General features: G+C 38.9%; 1 long non-coding RNA gene across 1 annotated transcript in view; it reads left to right on the top strand.

Annotated features, from left to right (window-relative positions):
• The window catches only part of LOC126826901 (uncharacterized), a 44,056-nt gene extending 23,508 nt beyond the window's left edge, over positions 1 to 20,548 (top strand). The window contains exon 3 of the long non-coding RNA XR_008788783.1: positions 19,276 to 20,548. This is a non-coding gene — a long non-coding RNA (uncharacterized LOC126826901). The remainder of the gene's footprint in view (positions 1 to 19,275) is intronic.
• Positions 20,549 to 25,272: the final 4,724 nt, after the last annotated feature.

Genomic DNA, 25,272 nt, shown 5'->3' with positions numbered 1-25,272 from the left:
CTGTTAGCGGCCATTCTACATTCTCGACCTCTCGGGTTGTGAGGTCGAAATAATTGTATTTTGTCGTCTTGTCGACTTGTCGGGTTGTGAAGGCGACAAAATCAACGCGACAAACGCGGCTTCATTTTGTCGACTTGTCGGATCAGTTCTGTCGATTTGTCAACTTGTAGCCTTCGACTTATTCACAACCCGAAAAGTCGACAAAATTCAATTATTTCGCTTTGTCGTGAGCAAAAGCAAGCATTTTTCGGTTAAGTATGGAAGCGTATAAGGGTCAATAGCGAGACAGATACCGGGATATTATTAGGGTAATGTCAACATAATATGTTGACATATTACCCTAATAATGTCTCTGTATTATTGTGACCATTGTGATGATTTTAGACCTGAACAGATGATTTATGCCGAGTTAATTAAATCAACGCGCTATGTTATATGTCGTTTTTTCATTCTAAATGGCCACTTAAGATATTGCTACTCTCAAGCTTTGTCGACATATTCCATTTCGTAGTAGTATATTTCGCTGAGTCGACATAATTGGAATATATCGACAAAGCTTTATAATAACAATATCTGCAATCAAACGTGCGTTTATTCAATTAACTCTGCAAAAATTGTTCATTCAGTGGTAAATCATCGCAACGATCACAATATATTGACATATTAACTTATTAATATCGCGGTATCCATCGCGCTATTGACCCCTATACGCTTCCATAGTTAAGCGCGGAAGACGATTGCAACCATTTCATAATCTCGACGAGACGTCAAGGCGAGGTAGCGAGAGCGCGAAAGCGCGAGGGAACAGGACAAGAATGCGAGCTTCTCGAGTTAAATTCGTACGCATGTTCACTGATTACTAACTACAGCACAATTTGCCCAAGTCCATAAAAATCTGCAATAATCAACCTACTAATATCACATATTATGTTTTCCGGCTTGTTTCCCCTTGTCATTGGTGCAGGAGGGCGGGCCGGACAAGAACGGCTATTTAGTCGTTTGGATGGGACGAAAAACCGAGTTCCCGTGTGCACATTGGCGCGCACGTAAAAGATCCCTTGGCAATTGGAATTTGATATAAAACTAGGCCGTGACGCCGCTGCCCGGGCAATATTTCACTCATAGCACACTGTATGACGTAAGCCCGTCTTCATTAGCCCAGTCGGAGCAGAACAATAGAACGTTAAACCCCATTTCAAATCGCGTATCATATGTCGTTATTTGAACGTACCTAGGATAATACGTTATTTTGTTAATTAGAAACTGCTGTATATTGTTATTAGAAATTATATACTTTTTATCAACAAAAACAAACATTTTGGGGACAGACCACATTTAAACTACGGTTTAGTTTGTCAAGCAAAGTACTTTTCTGCACCAATGAAGACGGGCATACACTATGCAGTGTAGGCCTACTATGAGGTAAAGTTTGCCCAGACAGCGGCGATACGGCCTACTCTGTTTTCAAACTCCGTCTAGGGTTCCATTACGTGTACGCTTACACGGGACTACGGTTTTCCGTACCATCAGGAAGACTAGACACTATCCCCTTCCATCCCTGCACCACTGACGAGGTGATACCACGCTGGAAATTCCTGTATGGGGACAAAAATAAACTTCTTAGGTATTAAACATGGTTATTTTAAACCCCCGCATCGTTTATCAAGCAAGCCACTTCTCTGCACCAATGCAGTGTGTTGAGGGAAATTTTGTCCAGACAGCGGCTTCACGGCCTATTCTTATTTAAAATTCCAACTGACAAAGGTTCCATTACGTGCACACCACCATACACTGGTGAAGCCATGTTGGACGCAGACCTTCTTGTTAGCGAAGCAGCGATACCGTGACTCGTAGTTTTTGGCAAATGTCAAGGAGATTTCAAATTAGGATGTGGCCAAGAAAAAGCATGTCTAGTTGTTAAGGCGACAAGTGAAAAACCCGACAAGTCGACAAAATACAATTATTTTGACCTGTCGTGCCGCGACTTGTTGACTTCACAACCCGACAAGTCGAGAATGTAGAATGACCGCTAACAGCCACCATAGATAAGACATGTTAAGGCACTAAAATGGTTCCTCCCTACCATCCCACGCCTTTAACATTCATATAAGATATAATTTGATTTGAAGGTCAACCCCCAAAATGGACGATTCCTTAATGTTAGTTTTGTTTTTGTTTGTTATTGATATTAAAAGCAATCATAATCACATATTTTATACTATAGTTGTACACATCGAAATATTATTGTTTAAATGAGTATACTTATATTTGCAGGGGCGGATCCAGGAATTTTTGCAGGAGGGGGTTTGCCAGGTTCCTGAGACAATGTATTCCCCCCCCCCTCCCGCATGGTCTCTATCGTCATTTTGGCGTATATACATACACATTGAGCTTTTTAACAGAGAAATTCAACACCTCGTTTGTCGTCAATTTTTATTATGAATTAATACAATGACATTGTGATTCAATTTCATGGATGCAAAGCATTAATTGTAATATCACATAATGTCTATATCATTATCTCGTGCTTTGAGTGCCCCTGCCTTTCCCACATCTGACGATAAAGGATAAAGCACACGGCCGAGAAACTTTTCTCATAAAAAGTGTTGATTTACAAAAAAAATTATGTAGCTGAGCAGCCCCCCCCCCCCCTGGATCCGCCCCTGATTTGTTTTAATCGCATATTGTTTTCATTCCTGTCTGGAGGATTGTTTTGAAACTTGGCAAGATAAATTCCAACCAAATTATGGATAGTCATTTTCCTTCTTTAGGCAGTTATAAAATCTCCATCCTCTAAAGTTGTTGACTGTTTTGAAAAATTATTGCCTCCGATTATGGCTTTTGTTCTAGCCTAATTACTGTCCCTGAAAACGCAAACTAACTTGAGAGAGGGATAGAAATGGGATTAACGTCCACTCGACACAAACTAGGTCATTTCGGGACAAACACAAGGTTCAATTTTTTATTTCAATAATTCGCTTGGGCGTATTGGTCTTTAGCAGTGGGAGGACCCGGAGAAATCCCACGAGGTTGGACAGGCGACCCTACTCCTTGTCACGTACAGCCGGGAATCGAAACGCCGCCAGTTGTTTCATTGACAGACCGTGTGATACAGCGCGCGCACGTGCTAACCATTCGGCCGTCCATCACCCCACGCAGTCTTGAGAAGTGCCCCTTTCATTTATTGATGGAATGTGCACATATTATTATCCAGGGTATGGACAGTACCCTTCAAGTTTTATTTTTGATAATCGCATAATATTTTACAGTCAAGTTATATTCATCGGAATGTTCTGTTTTTATACATTGAAATGCGGTTCATAAGTAAGTCTGATTGATTTGAAATTTATACATAGTGTTTATGTTCATGAGACGAAGAAGCCTTGACCTATTTGAACAACCTTGTGGCTAAGTTATTATCCGATTAGCCTGAATATATACACAGGGTTTAAGTTCATGAGACGAAGAATCTTACCAATCTTGAACAATTTCCGATATTTACTGTCGTCAGAGTTATCGCCTTTCAGCAATTTGAAAAATCTTGTGATCACTCTACAGGCTTCCATTTCGAAAGACTAAATTTGCGACAAGCTATGTGGAAGAATTAGTTGCCCTGCAATCTAACTTTAATTTTTAAATAAGTGTAGTAAACTTTGTAATTTAGGCACTTATTTATTATCGAAAACTTTGTAACATGCCTGCCTACCTCAACACCAGTGATCCTGATACAATTTTAAAATAAACGGTATTTCCAAAGTTTAAGAACATAATTATATTCTCGCCTTGATTTAAAGAGGAATCTCGAATACAGTTCCAAAGTTGCATTTGATAATTTGCATCGGCTAAAGTGCTAAAGTTATGCTTCGTGACTGTATGTGACGTCAAGGAAAACAAATAGACCCTCATTTGGGCTAGTTTGATCGTGACGTCATTCCGTGAATTTTAAATATCCGAAACGTGCTTAATATTGAACATAAAGTTCCAAATATATTTTTGGAATCCTATTCACAAGGTCGATCGATGAAACATAGAGAGCTGTTTGGTTAAATTTCCCTTTAATATTAGCTCGTTTAAGGACTGGCAATTAATTGACCAGCTTTTTGCTTATTTGGAGCCACGGTTGCTTAGTGACTAAGACCGTGGCAAAGACGCTAACCTAGCGGTCCTATGTTCGATCCCTGCATTGGCCGAGAAAGTTTATCCGATTGCCTGTCGCGCAGGACAGAGGGCCTGACAAGAGACAACATGTAGTCGCGCGGATCGAAGGAAAAACCGAGATCCCGTGTACACATTGGCTTGCACGTAAACGATCCCTTGGCAGTTGTAACTCGATATAGGAGTAGACCGTAGCGCCGCTGTCCGGGCAAACTTTCCCTCATAGAACATTATATGGCGTATGCCCGTCTTCATTAGCCCACAGTAGGACGTTAAACCAATTTCATTTCATTTTATTTCACCTGGTAGGTTCTATTTCTCTAATTATCTATGTCATGTTGTCTGGTGTGCCACTAAAAAAAACTTCGCTTTACTTTAATTTTTACACATTTCTAGCTATTTGCCTCTTATCTTATTACGAACACCCACAAAATATTAAGACCAATTAAAGGGGGGATTAACAGTATTTTGTACAATGAAATTGATCTGTACTGAAATTGAGCTGTGTTGCTGTCGTTGGATAACAATTTTATTTTTACACATAATTCATGACAGCTTGTCATATATGAAGTCTTACTCTATAAAGATGATATTTCTGTGCTGCGCACATATGCAACAAAGTACTCTATAACTTTCATCAAATTGAACGGTCATTTAGGTGCTTAGAACTGTATGACCTCAGCTGTTTTTGTATAACATATGATATTGTATTTTCATCTCTTTATAAACTTCTGTTAAGGCACGGACTGGTTATGATCTAATTAAAATCCCATATGTCATTTACAAACAACATATGATCTGTGCACACGCTCCGCTTTACTTCAAATGAATACGCACTGGTCAGTAAGCACGTCATGACGAGAGAAAAGAGACAATTGCATGTATGACCATGAGCTTATCTATTCTCCGGCGCAATATAATCAGGGGTTTACTGACAGTTAGGCAGACGACCACAGACGGTTGGAGAAGAGAGGCTTGGACGAGTGCAGGGACTCACCCGAGGTCACAATTTTCATCTGATTTCGATGAAACTTGAAATGCATGTTTATAACCCATAGATCTCGGTTCCTTTCAATATTCGCGCATATCGGACCATAACTTCCTGAATTATGGCCCCTGATTGTACGAAAAATCACGTTTTTAGCTTGCGGACCCCATAGGGGTCACAATTTTCATCCGATTTAAAAAAAACGTTTGAATATATAACCGTTACACCCTAAGGGTGGATGAGTTCGAATTTTGTAAAAATCAGACCGAAACTGACGGACAAAATGGCCGCCTCTCGTTCGCAAATAGTGTCAAAATATTGTATTGTGTATCAGGGTTGTGGCCCCTCTGGAGGTCACAATTTTCATCCGATTTAAAAAAACGTTCGAATATATCACCGTTACACCGTAATTTTGTCTTGGTTTGAATTTCATGAAAACCGGACCAAAACTGCCGGACATAATGGCCCCTCTAGTGGCCACAATTTTGATCCGATTTTGATGAAACTTGAAATGCATGTTTATAACTCAAAGATCTCGGTTCTGTCAATATTCACACATATCGGATCGTAACTTCCTGAATTATGGCCTCTGATTGTACGAAAAATCCCGTTTTTAGCTTGTGGTGCCTCTAGAGTGCATAGACTCACCCGAGGTCAGCCGCTGCCTTGGCAGAGGGCCGGGATGCTGGATTTAATATTGTTATATGTGTTCCTGTTGTATCTATAGTTCCCGATGTAGTGTAGTCTTGTTGTATCTATGTAACTGTTTGATATTCTGTTCCCGTTGTAAATAAACGCTATATTTACTAAACTGGTCTCTGTTATCACTAAAATAGTGTTACACATACTAGCATGTGAACTCACATTCATATTATATGCTAAACAAAAAAAAACCGTCAGTACGATTTCAAAATCAGAGAGGCACTTTTATCAAATCATTCTAGAAAACGACTTAATAAATGAATCAAGGCAATTTTTTTGTGAACAGTATGTTGACACATTAATGAGTAATTCATCTGAGAGCTTGATCGATGTAGCGCACTGCTATGATGCCGCCTCCTCCCCCTGGACCAAGATTTTGAAACACCACAGGATCCACTCTCTGGTTCAGGCTGATTCCACCCCAAACCATTATACTTGGACCTCCCCAAGAGTCTCGTTTCATGACACATTGGTCAGAATAACGCTGGCCACGTCGACGCCATATTCTGGTCCTGCCATCTGCAGTTGATACGCAATACCGACTCTCATCTGTGAACATTGTCTGTATCGCCAGTTCTGGTGTTGTTGGGCAAACTGTAGACGTTAACGTCGATGGCGAGGGGTGAGGATCGGTCCACGGTACGGTCTATGTTCTCTCTGGTGAGATGTCGGCGCACTGTATCGGTACTAATGGGTCTTCCGTGTGGTGTCCCCACTGTCTGACGTGCAGTCTCAAATGCCTGTGTGAAGGGATTCTACATGTGCTTTCGCACAAAATGGCGGTCTTGTCGCCTTGTGGTAACCCTTGGTCTACCAGTTCGGGGACGATCATCCGTGGTGTTGCTGGCCCGAAAGCGTTGCTGAAGCCTGTAGATGTCCAAACATTGACCTGGAAGTTATTGGCAACGGCTTGGGCAGTGTGCCCAGCGACGAGTCTGCCAACCGCCTGGTTCCTCTGAGCTGTCGTGAGTCGTGGCATACTGCTGACGTTGTAGTGTGAATGATTCAACCAGGTATGGGGGTGCATTTTATAGGGCTGGTCGTGGTGAACAGCACGTGCAGCATGAGTTACATGAAAATCATGGGGAACACATTACCATCTCAGAAGTCAGGTTGCGTTTTTGAGAACATTTCCTGGGTTCAATTCTGTGTTTGGGAAGTTGGAGACGTGGTCACAAATATACAATAAATACATTTGGCAAGTTTTATGCAATACGTCTATTCAGTTGATTGTAATAGATAAAGATCTATTCATTTTTAAAAGATAAATCTTTCTTCATGCCTTACATGAACTGTTATATAAATTATGTTTTAAAAGGACCAGACCATAATCAACTCTTTAGGCAATCAGATGCTTTTGATTTTCAATGGATTTAAAAATGATTGACAGTTCATGATTTAATTAAAAAATGGATAATCGAAACTTTGTTTACTAAAGTCAGTAACAACGGTAGCAATGACAATCGATTCCCCGCCATTCTCCAAACAGTCCTAAATTAGCTCAGAATGAAGTAACTTGACTGAAATTTTCAACATAATCCCTTTTAATTATCTATTTTATAACTCTTATAGCGAGAACTGTCAGTTCTAGTTCTTTATATAAATCTTACATAATGTATCTTTAAAGTCGACGATATTACATTAATAATAGCCATCTCTTCCTGAATTATTATATATCATAAACGTGTGATGGTACAATAAAATTCTAGGGTGAGTTTAAATCGGGGGTTATGATCCGAGTGTTATGATGTATAAGGGGCATTAATGGAGTATCGCAGGAGACTAAGCATGTATTCACTTAGCAAATGACATCCAACTGTATGTAAGAGACGCTACTTTAAAGTCAACTAAAAAAGTCACATGTTGACCCATGACCCCTTTCCCAGTCCGTGCACACTGGTATGCCCAAATCTGAACATATTTTAAAGCAATACAGTAAGTTCTGTTGTTCAAATTAAACCGAATGGGTGGGCAAAAAAATATATTCCGTGAATTCTATAAATAAAACCAAACGTTCCGAATAAAATACTTCATAAAATTAATCCAAAACTAAGGGCCTGGGTGTAAATACATGCTCAGCCTTCGGCCATACACCAATAATGACCCTCATCCATTATAATAACACTGCGATGAGGGGCCCATTATTTTCCGTAAGGCCTTCAGCCTTCACATATATTCACTTAGGCTGTTTAAAGGAGAACAACAAAACTCCATTTTAAAAAGGAACAACAATGAAGAATCCCATTTTATTTAATAATGCTACATGTCATGTCTTCAGATGCCTGCTAAATGCTGCATCTGCAATGTTCCTTTTTATACGCCCACATTTTCATGTGGACGTATATTGTCGTCGCACCTGTCCGCCCGGACGTCCACAATTTGTTTGTGGACACTCTGCAGGTCACAATTCTTATCCGATTTTGACGAAACTTGGAATATAGGTTTATCTCCAAAAGATCTGGTCTGCTTTCGATATTGGCATGTATCGGATCGAAACTTCATGGATTATGGCCCCTGTTTGTACGAAAAATCACGTCTTTAGCTTGTGGACCCTATAGAGGTCACAATTTTAATCCTATTTTGATGAAACTTTAAATGTAAGTTTATAACCCAAAGATCTCGGTTCCTTTCGATATTCGCGCATATCGGACCGTAACGTCCTGAATTATGGCCCCTGATTGTACGAAAAATCGCGTTTTTAGCTTGTGGACCCTATAGAGGTCATAATTTTTATCCGATTTAAAAAAAAACGTTTTATGATATCACCGTTACACCCTAGGGACGGCTGAGTTCGAATTTCGTGAAAATCGGCCCAAAACTGACAGACAAAATGGCCGCCCGTCGTTCTCAAGTAGCGTAAAAATATGGTATATCAAGGTTGTGGGCCCTATAGAGGTCACAATTTTTATCTGATTTTGTTGAAACTTGAAATGTAAGTTTATAACCCAAAGATCTCGGTGTCTTCTGATATTCGTGCATATCGGACCGTAACGTCCTGAATTATGGCCCCTAATTGTACGAAAAATCGCGTTTTTAGCTTGTGGACCCTATAGAGGTCGTAATTTTCATCCGATTTAAAAAAAAAAACATTTTAGTATATCACCATTACACCCTAAGGACGGCTGAGTTCGAATTTCGATATTCGCGCATATCGGACCGTAACTTTCTGAATTATGGCCCCTGATTGTACGAAAAATCGCGTTTTTAGCTTGTGGACCCTATAGAGGTCATAATTTTTATCCGATTTAAAAAAAAAACCCGTATTATTATATCACCGTTACACCCTAGGGACGGCTGACTTCGAATTTCGTGAAAATCAGCCCAAAACTGACAGACAAAATGGCCGCTCGTCGTTCTCAAATAGCGTAAAAATATGGTATGTCAAGGTTGTAGGCCCTATAGAGGTCACAATTTTTATCCGATTTTGTTGAAACTTGAAAAGTAAGTTTATAACCCAAAGATCTCGGTTTCTTCCGATATTCGTGCACATCGGACCGTAACGTCCTGAATTATGGCCCCTGATTGTACGAAAAGTCGCGTTTTTAGCTTGTGGACCCTATCGAGGTCGTAATTTTTATCCGATTTAAAAAAACGTATCATCGCGAATACCAAGTCTCGCGCTTTCAAGCTAAAATGTCTACCCGTGATAACCGAGTTGCAAAGTTCAAGGTTCATTCAATGTCAAGGTTTCCGTGGAGGTCGCGATGTCACAACCTCTGATTGGACGCTACTGCTCACGTGTCTGTAGATAACATAGCTATAAGTTCGGGAATTTTGAAGTAAACAAGCAACGGCCAGATGTTGTGAAACTCGCAGTCGTTGTTTCAGGAACATGACTGACTAGATACAATCTATTTGGACGGTAGCATACAAAAGAGGTTTTTCATATCTTAAACGCAGTGAAGTGTCATATTTTCTGATCTCCTTACCAACATCCCGAAAAACTAAAGTAGTTATCGTTATATTCAGGTTACACAAATTAATGTGCTAAGGATGCAACGTACGTCGTAAGAAATATCTTCTTAGGGAAATATTATACTGAACCTGACCAACAAATTTCCGGATTCACACTGGGTGGCCGCATTCTATCGCAGTTCGGTGGAATTTTATATTTGGATACAATAGTGTCTGTCAGAAAAAGGGAAATAGGCGAAACAAGGTCTGGTGCCTTTAACATGGGTAAATCTCAAACAAAAATCGTTTGATACAGTATTGTCAGGCCTACATTCCTCTGCAGTACCTTGAGTCTGACTGCCAAAATTAAAGTAATATCATTACCAATATCAAATAGGGACCCCGGTAATATCCTTCGTAAACTTGCTTGCGCCGTGGTCGGCCATGCATCATCTAATTTGGTATTCTCCGACCACAAAGGATCAAAATCATTGAAAGAAAAGCCTTTATCTTATTTACTGAAATCACTGTCCGGAACCCATTCCGACGGAGGTCTAAACTCTAAATGTTTTTTTAACTGGAGACTGGACCCCACTTTCAGTTAATTTGTATAAATTAATTATATTAGAACTCTGACACTGACATGTAGCATCATCGGATTAACTACATCAGCCCCCCCCCCCCCCCTCACCTCCTCAGAAAAACCAAAACCGAGAAAATCTGTCCCGCAATGGGCACTATATGAAAGGAAGTCGTCATTTTCCGTAGCCATAATAAAACAACAGTACAGTCTGAACTACTGGTCCAAGACAAATACGGTATTATATACAAAACGAAAAAAGAAAACAATGAATGTTTATCAAGTAAAAATAAAATAGCTCGGCTAAAACAGCACGCTACGAACACAAAAAAGAGGTAGGGGACAAACCTACCGACTTATAACGACCTAAAGTACGTTCTTACCTTGAAAATATAACAAGAGATAGTTTATAGTCTGCTAAGTTGGAATGTGCTGAATTCCCGCTTAGCATGCCTATTTAACGACAGCCAACCATTATGTTCATCTTCTACAGATGATTGGCTAAGAACTGTCACGTGATTTAGATAGCTCCAGGCCTTAAATCCCCCGTACTGCCGCGAGTAACTGTCAGAGTGCTTGATTGACACCGTTCTACAAAAGTATAGACCCACCAATCTAACGCGAAATATACTGGATTACCCGAAAAACACCCATAGGGCGAGCACGGCGCAAAAATCTTTAAGCTCAGTTATTTGCCCTTGAATTTGATTGTCTCCCTTATATTTCACAAGGGCCAGTGGTTCATATTAGCGGCGACGGAGCACGGCGTCATTCATATATCACAATTTCACACCTATATTCTTGTTTTAATCAGAAAGAAACGGTAGTCGATTTTCGTAGCTGTATACAATTAGCAAATTCTATATCGAATCCAAACTTATACCACTATTTTTATTAGCTGTACTTAATGTTATATTGTATCATCCAAGTGGATTAATAATCAACAAGGCGTCAATGAATACACCCCCGCCTGCTAATTTATATACATCGAAGTGTATAGAATTGTAACATGCTTAAGGGTGAATCTTGCGTTTTGGTCAATAGACACTGTCGATTGGACAATAACACCCCTCTGTTTTAGTAATTTCTTTTAAAATGCTAAAATAGCATGTTACAATGTCCCAAAGAGATCGACGTTTATTTGGGATGTGTCTTGGGTCCTAATGATCTCAGCACATGTCTATTGGACAATAACAGCTCTCTAAATGCGAAACAGGAAGTGTTTATCTCCTAAATACACATCCCAAATAAATGTTGATCTCTTTGGGATGTAGTCATAATCGCCGGGGACCCCACCAAGAAGTCATACGGCCAGACAGTCGGCGAAATGGTTAGAGACTACGGTCTCGATAAGCTCACCATTAATGGTATAGAGGATACGATTAGGGCCCCCTGGACCCTCCCAGTACCCCCGGTAGATACCACCCTCGTCCTGAGGGTAGACAAAGGGAATAACCCATTGGCGGCCAATCATCTCTCTTTAGCTCACATTGAGGATAATTGGTCAAAATGGACTCACATTTACACGGACGGATCGCACAACCCCGAGAACGGTACGACGGGCTTCGGGATTTATATCCCGGGGAAAGAGTTACAGGTAGCAAATAGACTACCAAACATGTGCTCTGTGTACACATCGGAAATGTATGCGATCAAAGAAGCCGTAGTGTGGATATCCAGCCAAAGAGATTCAAACTATGTTGTCCTCAGCGACTCGCTAAGTAGTCTGAATCCATAAGAAATCAGAGGTCGGACGCCCGTCCCGAACTGCTGACCCAGATCTATCTAGCGTACGAAAAGTCTCTGGCAAAGGGCAACCAGATAGTATTGACATGGGTCCCGTCGCACATCTACCTTAAGGGGAACGAAGAGGCGGACAGGCTCGCCCTAAAGGGGTCACAATTGGAGGAACCTAGCGTCGAGCTCCATTATAGCATGAACGAATTTAAAAGCATGGTCGAGTTACGCGTCAGCTCTGAATGGGAAAACCCCCTTGTGGAACTCGACACCTTTAGATTCAGATCCGACGAGTTCTTAAAGGCTAAGTTATCAGTAAATCATCCCAGCAGAAAAATCTGCCGGTTAATAACAAAGCTGAAGGTGAAAGAAACACTCAGACATCGCACATTTAAGCCTATAAGGTGCAGGTGTGGCTCGGACGTGTCTCCTACTCATATTTTAGTAGACTGTGCTCGCCTCACAGCCGAAAGGAAACCACTCACGGATAAACTGAGTTCCCTTAACATGGCCCTCAGTGTTCCGAACTTACTATTCACAAAAGTAAGTAAACACGAGATCTACGAGTTAATCTACGAATTCGTGTGTGAGATTGGTATCCTAGATATAATGATGTGACCCCGCAGAGACGAAAAGAGTGTTCTACTGTGTGACGATTTGGGGGCCTGCCCCAAGACCCAACGGACGGGATCCATAAGTGATCATCCCGAGGGCTACTGCTAGTCGGACGTCCCTACGTGAAGGGTCCTCGTGTACCCTGGGGAGGGCCGTTTTTTGTTTTGTTTCCGGTCCGGAAACACCGCTGCATCCCTGAACCTAGGTCGGACAGGCGGCGAGGCCCCTGGGGGCCGGCTGACAATCCTACCTATCCCTACCTACCCAAACAAAGTTCGAAACATTTATGGCCAAGCGGACCAGACTGCGCCCGCTCGCCACCCCTTTTCTACCCCAAAACTTTCTCCGCTCCTTTCGATGAGATTTTAACTTGGGCATTCCCTGCTAAGACACTATGTCTCAAATTAAACTGGACCAAGCCTAATCCTTACGGCTTCCTCCAGTAAGTTTCTTAGGAAACACCTTTGTCTACGATATCACCTTAGGTGGAAGTGGACGTAAAACCCAAGAAGAAGAAGAAGAAGTCCAAATCAAAGTAGATATAGACAGCAACGCTCCATCATTGATCACATTGTAAGGTTACAACATGCCATCATGACTTCACTGTCTAAATCACCATATGTTTGGCGCAATATAGCCCGGTTGGAGCTGACGTGCCATAAAACCACATTTCATTTTATTTCATTTTCACTGTCTAAAAAGAACAATTATCTGTGTGCAGTATTCGTCGACCTGACCAAGGCATTTGACTTAGTTTGGGTGGATGGCCTACTTAAAAATGTACATGGACCAGGGGTAACAGGACGAATGTTCCACTGGATTGAGGATTTTCTAAACGATAGGCAAATACAAGTTAATGTAGGTCTCTCAATAAGCAATAAATATGAACTCGAAAATGGCACACCCCAGGGTTCCGTTGTAAGCCCGACACTTTTCAATATCATGATTAATGACCTTCAGTCTAATAACTACATTAAGAAACTCATTGACGTAGCAGTCTATGCAGACGCCAGCTCAATTTGTCACTCAGCGAATAACTACGGTACGGTTTGAACGAGAATGCAAGAAGCTTTAGACAAATTGTCGAAATGGTCCAACGACTGGGGTTTTCGAATATCTGAAAGTAAAATAGTAGGTATGCTCTTCTGTAGGGATCATAGAGAAGTGTCGTCTATGAAACTGGAATTGAACAAACATCCGAATTTAATTCAAAGATCAGACAAAGCTTCTAGGGTGACTTTTGATCGCAAAATGACTTTTATGCCACACATTGAAAATATTGTTAAAAGAGAACAGAATGTTCTGAATGTAAAGAGATGCCTGACGTTCAGGTCCCGGGGAGCAAATAAAACCACCCTTCTAATGATATATAGGTCCATGATAAGATCAATATGTGACCATGGCTGTGTTGCGTTTGCGCGTGCAAATAAACCAGCTCTTGCTAAACTAGACAGTTTACAATATCAGGCAATAAAGATAGCCACAAAGGCTTAATTTTGCACAAAAAGGGAAAGTCTGTTGCAAGAAGTAGGTGAAATGTCCTTCGAATTGAGGCGCAACGAACTGACATTGAGATACTGGGCAAAGATGCAATATCTTGGACAAAATTTAAGTGTACAAAAACATTAAGGAAAAAATTCAAAGAAAATGTTAAATCAGAGACGTGGCCGTTGCAAATGATCTATTAAAAGACCTAAGATTAGATCACTATCAGATTACCAACAAGGTATTTTCGTATCAAGCCCTATGGACTTTATTAAACCCACACTATGACATAAGCCTAAGCAATGTTGTTAGAAGAAAGAAAATCCACAACAAGCTCAAATGCTATCTAGGGAATTCTTGAACGAAAAATGGTCATCTCATGTGAAAATCTCCACGGACGGATCGTGCGATCCAAACACAACCAAAACTGCATTAGGTGCAGTCATTCCTGAATTTAATGTTAATATATCAAAAAGGCTACCAGATGGATGTTCCATCCATACCGCATAATTAAAGACAATATCCACAGCTCTTGAGTGGCTTTTGTCGCCCACTATTCAAAGAGCAGTCATTGTGTCAGACTCCCTTAGCAGCATAAATTCAATAATACATGATAAAACAACATCCAGACCAGAAATTGTTCAGAATATTCGAGCAAGTGTTTGTTCCCTCCGAAAAAAAATAAAGCGGTAGAATTTACATGGATACCATCCCACGTTGGCACAGTAGGCAATGAGTCTGCAGACAAGCTGGCTCGAAAAGGACTCAGCCTCTGCGAGACCGAAGATTTGAAATATAGCGTTCATGGATTTAACAGCATTGTTAAAACTAAGATTAAATCTAAATGGAAAACTGAGTTGACCAGAGCAAATACTTCTAGATTCAAATTAAATAACGATCTGGTTGTACAAGCTGAGGTCAATCACCCATCTCGCAAAATTTGTGGCTTAACCGAGAACTAAAGAATTAATTACTGACCATAAATATAAACCAGTGAAGTGCGAATGCGGCCACATTCTGACAGTTAATCATGTCGTCATTGCGTGCAATAAATTGGAAAAGAAAATCTTTCAGTAAGAGGCTTAATAGAAGATGCCAAACTTCAATATACCCTCCAAAATATACCCCCCCCCCCCGTCGGAATATGTCATATAAAATTTATGAAGCAATCTCAAAATTCATAGAAGAATCGGGAATTAACTGTTAAGTTAGTTGCGAAAAAGAGCACTAGTCATGGAAAGATAACTGGTTGTGTAGACCAGGTTGGCGGCTAAGCCAGCCGTATGCTTTAATAATACCAGAATAAATTGGCATTAAGATAGGGACCTACATATCTAGTTACAAAGGATGGAACTATTGTTGTAGGGCGAGAGAGAGAAATGGGGATTAACGTCCACTCGACACAAACTAGGTCATTTCGGGACTAACATATGGTTTAATTTTATTTCAATAATTCGCTTGAGCGTAGGGGTCTTTAGCAGTGGGAGGAAACCGGAGGACCCGGAGAAAACCCACGAGGTTGGACAGGCGACCCTACTCCTTGCCACGTACAACTGGGGATTCGAAACCACGCCAGTTGACTCAATGATACAGCTCGCTCGTGCTAACCATTCGGCCATCCAACCCCCCTTTGTTGTAGGGCAGTATGGCGGTTGAGTTTACTGTATGATTTAATATAATAATAAATTAGGGGAAATAATAACAAAAGAATAGGGACTTACACAACCATTATCAACAATGACAGTGTATATCAATCATTTTAATTTAATTTATGTCTAAAAATTAATGCCATGCATTATTTCTATACATGTTTTAATTGCCTCGTTCTGTGTCGCTGTTGGCTATTCTTTTTTTTCAGGTAACTTTTATCTGGGGAGAGTCATACGCAAGAAAAGCCCTAATACTAATGGAATGACCTTAACTTTTAATCCCTGACGCTGTGAACCGTATTAAAGGACTTTTAACTAACTTTTAACCATATGGAACTTATTGGACGAACAGTTTTTAATATGTTAATAATCCACGGGTCAAGCTATGTGGTTTTTACTGCGAGCACTTCGCTTTTCCACGTAAGGCAAGCGGATTCTTTTTCCCCACGGTTTTTTTCTATCCGCACTGATGACGCCAAACATCAGTCAGCTGGACATCCTGTTTTAACATGTTTTTATTGTGACAAAGGGAGAAGATGACCCGCCCTCTCTTCTGACGACAGCGATTTTATAAGTGTGCTTTAAATTTACTTTTTTTTATTATACAAGGACTTTTTATTTTGTGTTTTTACCAATTTTAAGGAGACTTTTGATATATACGGACGTTTGTATTGTATGCTTTTAACAATTTTAAACCCATTGAGTGTAAATAATTTAAATAAATCAACCTGTCTATTATATCATATTTAATGTATTGGACGTTAAATCTTTAATAAACAACACCAACAACCCATTGAGTGTAAATAATTTAAATAAATCAACCTGTCTATTATATCATATTTAATGTATTGGACGTTAAATCTTTAATAAACAACACCAACAACGTATCTTACTTGTCTACGATATTGGGGATCGCGTGGCTAAGTGGGTAAGGCGCTGGCTCGCTAGCCTGGAGGTTGGGTGTTCGATCCCTGCATTGGTCGAGAAAGTTCATCCAGATTTTCCGGCGTGGTTCCCCCTTGTCAGTGATGCAGGACGGAGGGCCTGACAAGGACAGCTGTCTAGTCGTTCGGATGGGACGAAAAACCGAGGTCCCGTGTATATATTGGAATGCACGTAAAATATCCCCTGGCAGTTGGAATTCGATATAAGAGTAGGCGATAGTGCCGCTGCCCGGGAAAATTTCCCTCATAGCACACTGTATGGCGTATGCGCGTCTTCATTAGCCCAGTATAGGAGCAGACCAGTAGGACGTTAAACCCCATTTCATTTCATTGTCTACGATATCACCTTAGGTAGAAGTGGGCGTAAAACTTTAGGAAGGAACGTATCTTTAAATCAGAATGGAAAACTGAGTTGGCCAGAGCAAATACTTTTAGATTCAAATTAAATAACAATCTGATTGTAAAGACTGAGGTCAATCACCCATCTCGTAAACTTTGTGGCTTAATCACAAGACTGGGAAGATTTAATTACCGACCATAAATATAAACCAGTAGAGTGCGAATGCGGCCACATTCTGACCGTTAATCATGTCGTCATTGCGTCCAATAAATGGGAAGAGAAAAGACTCCCAGTAAAAGGCTTAATGGAAGATGCCAAACTTCAATATACCCTCCAAAATATACCCTCCCTCGCCCCCTCGGAATATGTCATATAAAGTTTATGAAGAGATCTCAAATTTCATAGTAGAATCGGGAATTAACTGTTAAGTTAGTTGCGAAAAAGAGCACTAGTCATGGAAAGATAACTGGTTGTGTAGTCCAGGTTGGCGGCTAAGCCAGCCGTATGCTTTAATAACACCTGGGCCCGATTCCTAGAAAATGCTTAAGCACGTTCTTGTGCTTAGATTTTAAGTAGACTTTGCATTTAAATAAACTTATCGTATTTCGTGTTCTTAAGAACGTTCTTGTGCTTAGATTTTAAGTAGACTTCAGTGTAACCACAAGCACGTTATTATGTGTTCCAAGAAAAAAAATCTTGAGCACAACTTCGTTCTTAAATTTGTCAATCTAAGCACAAGTCCCAAGCAAAGTATACAGCTTGCTTACCAACCTTAAGCCTGTTTCTGATTCAAACAAGATGACTGACCGTAGAGTTATTCGACGGCATTTCAATACATATTTTGATACCAAAGAGACAATTGAAAGAAAGAGAAAATCCCTTAGAAACATATTCTCGAGAAGAATGCTATATAAAATTTCGCTTCTACCCTAAAACCATTTTAGTTATTTACAAATTAGTAAACAACACAAACACGGGCTACTTTAAGATCAGTCGCTCTCACAATTATTCCGTATGTTTGCATGTGCTTGTTTTTTACGCCCACATTGAAATATGGTCGTATTGTCGTCCGCCGGTCCGGCGTCCACACTTGCTTGTGAACGCTCTAGAGGCTAAAGTTAATATCCGATTGACTTTAAATTTATACTTAGTGTTTAAGGTCATGAGACGAAAAAGCCTATTGATTTTCAACGATATCTGATAATTACTGCCAGAGTTATTACCCTTGATCACTTTGAAATATCTTATGGACGCTCTAGAGGCTAAAGTTAATATCCGATTGACTTTAAATTTATACACAGTGTTTAAGGTCTTGATACGAACAAGTATATTGATTTTCAATGAATTTTGGTAACTTGAACAGCTAAATCCATGATATAAAATGTTCCGTATACTAAACGTTGGTATGGGGCAGAACTAAAAGCCAAACAATTTCTAATGATTTTCCGATAATTTACTTAATGAGTTGTTACTCTTTGTCAGAATAGAGAAAATATGTGACAACTCTTATTGACTGCTCCGACGACTTAGCTGCTGTGGGCGTATGTTTCGTTGCCTGGCAACCAATCTTCTTTTTTTTTTTTTCTTTTTTTTTAGCTTGTGGCACATTTTATATGTGTATGGGGGACATGTCAAATGCATCTAAATCGACTATTTGCCGGGTAGTTAATGTCATTGATCTATTTATAACTATGCAGCCGACCAATTTATGACGTAATTCGCATACCAAAATTGTTTTTATGACGTTAGAGAGCACGTAGTCTCAGTTTACCAGTCACAATGTGCTTAGACTCGTACTTGACTTGTGCTTGAGAACTTTCTAGAGACGGTATTTTATAAAGTTTCTTACTTAAGCAAAAGTGAAACATGACTTGTAAGAATTTTCTGGGAACCGGGTCCAGACATTAAGATAGGGAACTACATATCGAGTTACAAAGGAAGTAACTTGTGTTGTAGAACAGTCTGGCGGTTCAGCCTACTGTATGATTTAATATAACAACAAATCAGGGAAAATAATGACAAAAGAATAGGGACCTACACAACCATTATTAAAAATGACAGTGCATATCAATCAATTTAATTTAATTTATGTCTAAAATTTAATGCCATGTATTATTTCTATAAATGTTTTAATTTGTTTTAATTGCCTGTTCTGTGTTGCTGCTGGCTCTTCTTTGTCTTTTCAGGTAACGTTTATCTGGGGAGAGTCATACGCAAGAAAAATCCCAATGAAATGCCTTCAACTTTTAATCACTGACGCTGTAAACCATATTAAGGGACTTTTAACTAACTCTTAACCATTATGGAACTTATTGGAAGAACAGTTTTTAAGGCACTGTATTATTGAAATGACAAACCTAAACCTTTTCAATATGGCAAAAAAAGGTCAAGAACGTTTACTAGGACTAGTTTGTGATAACTGCCAATTTTAATCCCACGAACGCAAACCACGGAAGTCACAAATTGAAATCGGATTCGTTTTAGAAGGACGGGACCATCAAACTTACGTATATTAAAGTCAATTTCTGTCCGAGATCTATGTCCGAATCAAGCCACAAATGATAGAGAACAGATTCATGTCGTGTTCACAGTAACTAGATTAAATTGATTTTTGTCAGGAACTCGATCTAATTTTGACAATTTTATCGACTTGGATGTATCTTAAGTAGCAAACAAGTAGGAATATTTGTCACAAGATTATCCTAGATAAGTGCGCCAAGTAGTTCACAAAACATCTTTTCTGCAGTCATACTGGCGCCACATTGAAGCATTATTCCAAAGATATTGCACTAGAATCAACATGGTTAAATTGATTTGAATGAATAAAGGTTAATATTTGATCTCATGGAACATGTAACAATATAAGTCGTCGGTCAGATACGGAAAGCGCAAAGCGCCACATCCGACGTCCGACATATTCTCGCCTGACACAGATCGTGTTAGCCTTGTTATCTTCTACTATTTGTAATTCTCTTTGGATTCCTTTTCACGTTGTGTATTTTCTTCTTACTATCTCGGTAGTTAAGACGGTTTTCTTACCAGGAATAACAATGCAACAGTTCAGTTCTACATTTTTATGTCAGGTTGGATACATATGGTTACAATACATAATAGATTACATTAGCATACTTTAGAATTAACATTTCCTGTAAAAGTCCAACTAGCATGGCTAGACTCAGGAAACCGCTACATCGTAATATGGTCATCTAAAGAACCGAGAATTCAGCGACAGTCTCTATGAACTCAGATGGTCATACGGAACTCGCATGGTATCTGCCCGGAACCCAATGATATCAGGGCCCTTTTTCACAAAAACTTAAATCTCCTTAAAATCGTCTTAAACTAAAATTTTATCCTAACTTAAGATAGAGGCGTTTCACAAAATGATCTGAAGCATATTAGGTAATATCCACTAAAATAATATTGTAAGTTAAAATAGTATCTTAACTTACAATAGTGGCGTTTCACAAAACTATTTTAGGGACAATTTTAACTAAAATCTATTGTAACTTAGGACTGCCGTCACCCTCTCCTAACTTAAAATCACGACATTAACAAACATTAATTAGAGCTACGTTGTGAGATCTATTGCGAGATATAGATATATTTGGAATAATGATATATTGCCAATGCCCCGGGTTATATAATTTAAACATACTATTATTCACAAAAATAATTTTCATTCAATTTCTTTTCATTGCATGGGAAATATAAGCAATTAGATGACGCCCCAAATTAAAATACCAAGAACAAAAAAACAATCAAAACCCCAGTAAACAAAACTCTTTGTTACTATTTTATATATTACCATATGATTCAAGTATAAATTATGCTAGAGAGAGGGGGGAGAGAGAGATGCGGTTTAACGTCCACAGACACACACTAGGTCATTTCGGGACTAACACATTGTTCAATTTTATTTGAATACTCGCTTGCGCGTTGGGGTCTTTAGTAGTGGGAGGAACCGGAGAAAACCCACGAGGTTGGACGGGCGACCCTACTCCCTGTCACGTACAACCGGGGAATCGAAACCCCGTTAGTCCTGTAATACTAGATACGCCATATGCAAAGTATTAATTATGATTTTGAGGTTATGATGATTTAAATAGGAGCCAAGGGTATTTTATATTGTGAAAAAATCATTTTAATTTAATAAGATAGATAGGTATTATCCAATAAAGAGTGTGGCACTTTGACATTTTCAAATTATTATTGAAATGGTCCATGGGACTGACATCGGAACATTGGTTATTTCGTGTATTAGTTTAAAAGTTATTAAATACTTTTAAAATTCGACAATACTTTAGTCTAGATTAATCGTTTGAGTCAGACATATTACATGTTTGTGAACATTTCTCAATAGTTTCTGTTATCCAAAATACAACAAAACTACGAAATTCAAGCCATTTAGTTTATCGATACGCATTATTTCCATTGAAGCCTGCGAGTAAATCCAATGCCAAGGTCACGAAAGCGACATGCAAGTTCAAGGCCAACCAACTGATACATTTCAAAACAAATAACACGCAATAAACTTATTTATTTCATTTCTCTACGACTGTCTGGCCATGTGCAGGCATTGTTACAACGTATGAAACTCTCCTCATTGGTATTGTAACGGTTAGTTCAACCTGGCAACAGTTTTCAGTTTCGAAGCGTGTATGCTTACACCCTAAAGTGCCCTCGCCGGAATTGTGCACTGCGCGAGCGCAAGCAATTTTAACTAAAATCTATTAAAATTGCATTTTAAGTTACAATCGATCTTCGTGAAACGTCTAAAATTTAAAATTTCAGTTTGATTTTAGTTAAAATCGATTTTAGTGAAAAAGGGCCCTGATCTTAAAGGCCTGATAGAGTCTCTTTTATAGGGCCCATATTGACATTGGCCTTGAAGTCTATCACACTCAGATCTGTTCAGTTATTGATATGATTTGATACCAAGCCAAATGATGCAATAGGAATTTTCCAACACAAGTGATGGCATGATATAATTTTAACCCATCAAAAAATCATGTTTATTAACCTATAGAACATTTCATGTATCAAAGTGTCATAGTTTTCTGCTATTCCAAATTTATCTGAAAACAATAATTTGACTCATACATGTACTGGGGGGTTGGATGGCTTAGTGGTTAGCACGTGCGCGCTGTATCATTAAGTCTGTCATTGAGTCAACTGGCGTGGTTTCGAATCCCCGGTTGTACGTGACAAGGAGTAGGGTCGCCTGTCCAACCTCGTGGGTTTTCTCCGGGTCCTCCGGTTTCATCCAACTGCTAAAGACCCCAACGCGCAAGCGAATTATGGAAATAAAATTGAACCATATGTTTGTCCCGAAATGACCTAGTTTGTGTCGAGTGGACGTTAAACCCCATTTCTCTCTCTCTCTCATACATGTACTAAAATTGCAAAAAAGCAAAGCAGATAATATTGCCAACATCTATTCCCATATTCACAACCAATATCTGTTAATATAGAGCATATGCCCCCTATCAATATTGTTACAAACATCATAAATGATTTATTGTATGTTTATTGTAGTCCATAAAAGGAGTGTTGACTCATCAGACTGTGGGCGACGTGTTATTATTGCGACAGACCACATGCAAATTGCCAGTCAAAAATAAGGATTCTGTCCGCTTTCGTTCACCAGTTTTCCCTCGCTGCTAAAGACCCCTGACCACCAGCAAATAATTGAATAAACAGTTACCATATGATCTAGTTTGTGTTGAGTGGACGTCAAATACTCCCCTCCCTCTCTTTCTCCCTTTTTATGATTCACACAATGTAAAGATCACAAACTACAGCGTTGTTTACTAGTATTTGACTAATATTTCCGTGTTGAAATATCTGTAATATTGTAAATTCTAAATAATTAATATCCTCACAATTAATTATTTAATTAAATCCATTATTAAATGTCTAATACATTATGCGAATTCAAACAGTGTCAGTTATTTCAGTGATAAATATTGCAATGTATCACCATTAATTACCCACTTTTATTGTATCTAATTGTTTACTGTGGAAAAGGAAGGGGCATCATCCCGTAAAGTGGAGACCATGTGTGTTGGAGTTAGTCCTTTAAGTTGCAGGTACTTGTTAGTGGCAAAAGCTGGTTTCAATCCAAGTGATCTATCTTTTTCAGGCTTAGAACTTTTCAGCCAGCACTCATACAATAAAAGATCTGAATACAACTAAGAAACTCCCCCCATAATTATTGCTAAATGCAAGCGAATCAACCACGTCTGAATTAATTTGCAGAAATGTGTATAAAATATTAACATCAAAAAAATTCTCATCTTATGGGGTTAAAAAAATCAAAAATAGACGAGTGATAGCCTTCACGCGCATACATATTCCTTTCAAATATATTTATTACAATAACCGACCAGCAGCCCATATATTACATGTATATAAATGGAAAACAAGTATGAAATACATTAATTTGGTCAAAATATTTTCAATAATTATTCTAGCGAAATATAAACAGTAGTTTAGGTGGCCTTACAAAAATTATCTCTCATATTTGTGGCTCTGAACATGTATTCTGCAACGGTTGTCATTAAATTGTCATCAATAATAATATGAACATAATGAAACAGGGTGTAGAGATAACATTTACCAAGTACCTTACATCTAAATTCCTTGTAAACTGATTGTACATTGAATATTATTCATCAGCAAGACATATTTAGTAGATGGTGCTGTGTACTGTCAAACGACTGGGGAACACCCTTAAAACCAGATCAAGAACTTCTGTGTTAAACTATGAAATGTAAAAATGTTATCTTTGGCACTACAGGCTACTCTCAATTTCACACCAGTCATAAAATCTATTGTCTGGTATCTTTGTGCACACCTTTCCAAGCACATAGTAGAGCAATTCCTCTTTAATTTATGGATCTGATTTGCAACTTTGTTTATAGAGGGGAAATGTTACAGCTTCATACCATGATGATGAATAAATAAAAATTGCCAACATCCTGTGAAGTAGTTGACACAACAATGGTCAAATGTTAGTGAGAGAATATCTTAAATACCCATAATAAATTTCATCAGGATCTGCGGAACTAGTGTTTGGAATATTTGAGACCACTGGACATTTCGCCACTCGTTATTGGTTCACCAACCATGTTATCTTCACTTACAATGTCTTTGTGTACAGTTTCTTTCACATGTTCATTAAGAGTTTCGTCAGTATCAAAGATGGTTTCGCCGAGTAATTTGTGAAAATGATCATTCCATTGCTCTTGGGTGATATTATCATTAAAATTACATTTGCACCGCGAATGATTTTTCAAAGATTCCATAAATCAACACTACCTCAGTTCTTTATTGGTAAGAGTTTATCAAGATATCTTGGTGTGTACAAATCTTTCCGAGAGAGAATGGGGGGAGAGGAATGGGGTTTAACGTCCACTCGATACAAACTAGGTCATTTCTGGACTAACACATGGTTCAATTTTATTTCAATAATTCGCTTGCGCGTAGGCGTCTTTAGCAGTGGGAGGAAACCACATACAATTGAAGAATCAAAATCACGCCAGTTGACACAATGATGTTCAAAATCCTCAGACTACAGATTTTTTCGGAGAACATACTTCAGGTTTATTTAAATATCATTGATTATAATAGGAGTTGACATTCCATTTTAATAATTTCTCCAACCGGCTTTTAAACATATGCGACGAGGTTGTTTCATAATATTCTATACAGTACTCTTATTTTCATTCCGAAATGGTGATCAGAATCCATAGGCATTTAAAATTAGATATCGATTTTATTGGCATCGAAAAATACATTTATTACAATTATTGCAATAGGTAAGCATCAGTCACCACTCTGAGACAACCATGTTTCGGTTATTAAAAAGACATCAAATTCACATTCGGATATGCAATCAAATATGTCAAAGGGTCTTGCTTCTAACAGACTGGGCATTCCAAAGACCCCGGAAGAGTCTGAGAGTAAGATTGCTTTTACTTCTGGGTGTCAGAACGCTTCTCTCTAAATTTTGTAAAGATACCAACTTCTTTAAGACGCACAAAATCGTTGTGAGATAGTGTTCTTTTAGTTGATGATTGTTGTAAATCCACGAGTTGTGTTCGTAAGTAGGTCAAACCATGATACAATAAGAACAGGTAAACATTAAAATACATTAGTCACCTTGAAATCTAATTAAT

This window comes from Patella vulgata, chromosome 7 (assembly GCF_932274485.2).
Source record: "Patella vulgata chromosome 7, xgPatVulg1.2, whole genome shotgun sequence".
Taxonomy (NCBI): Eukaryota; Metazoa; Mollusca; class Gastropoda; family Patellidae; genus Patella; species Patella vulgata.
This window is presented reverse-complemented; position numbering and strand designations above follow the sequence as displayed.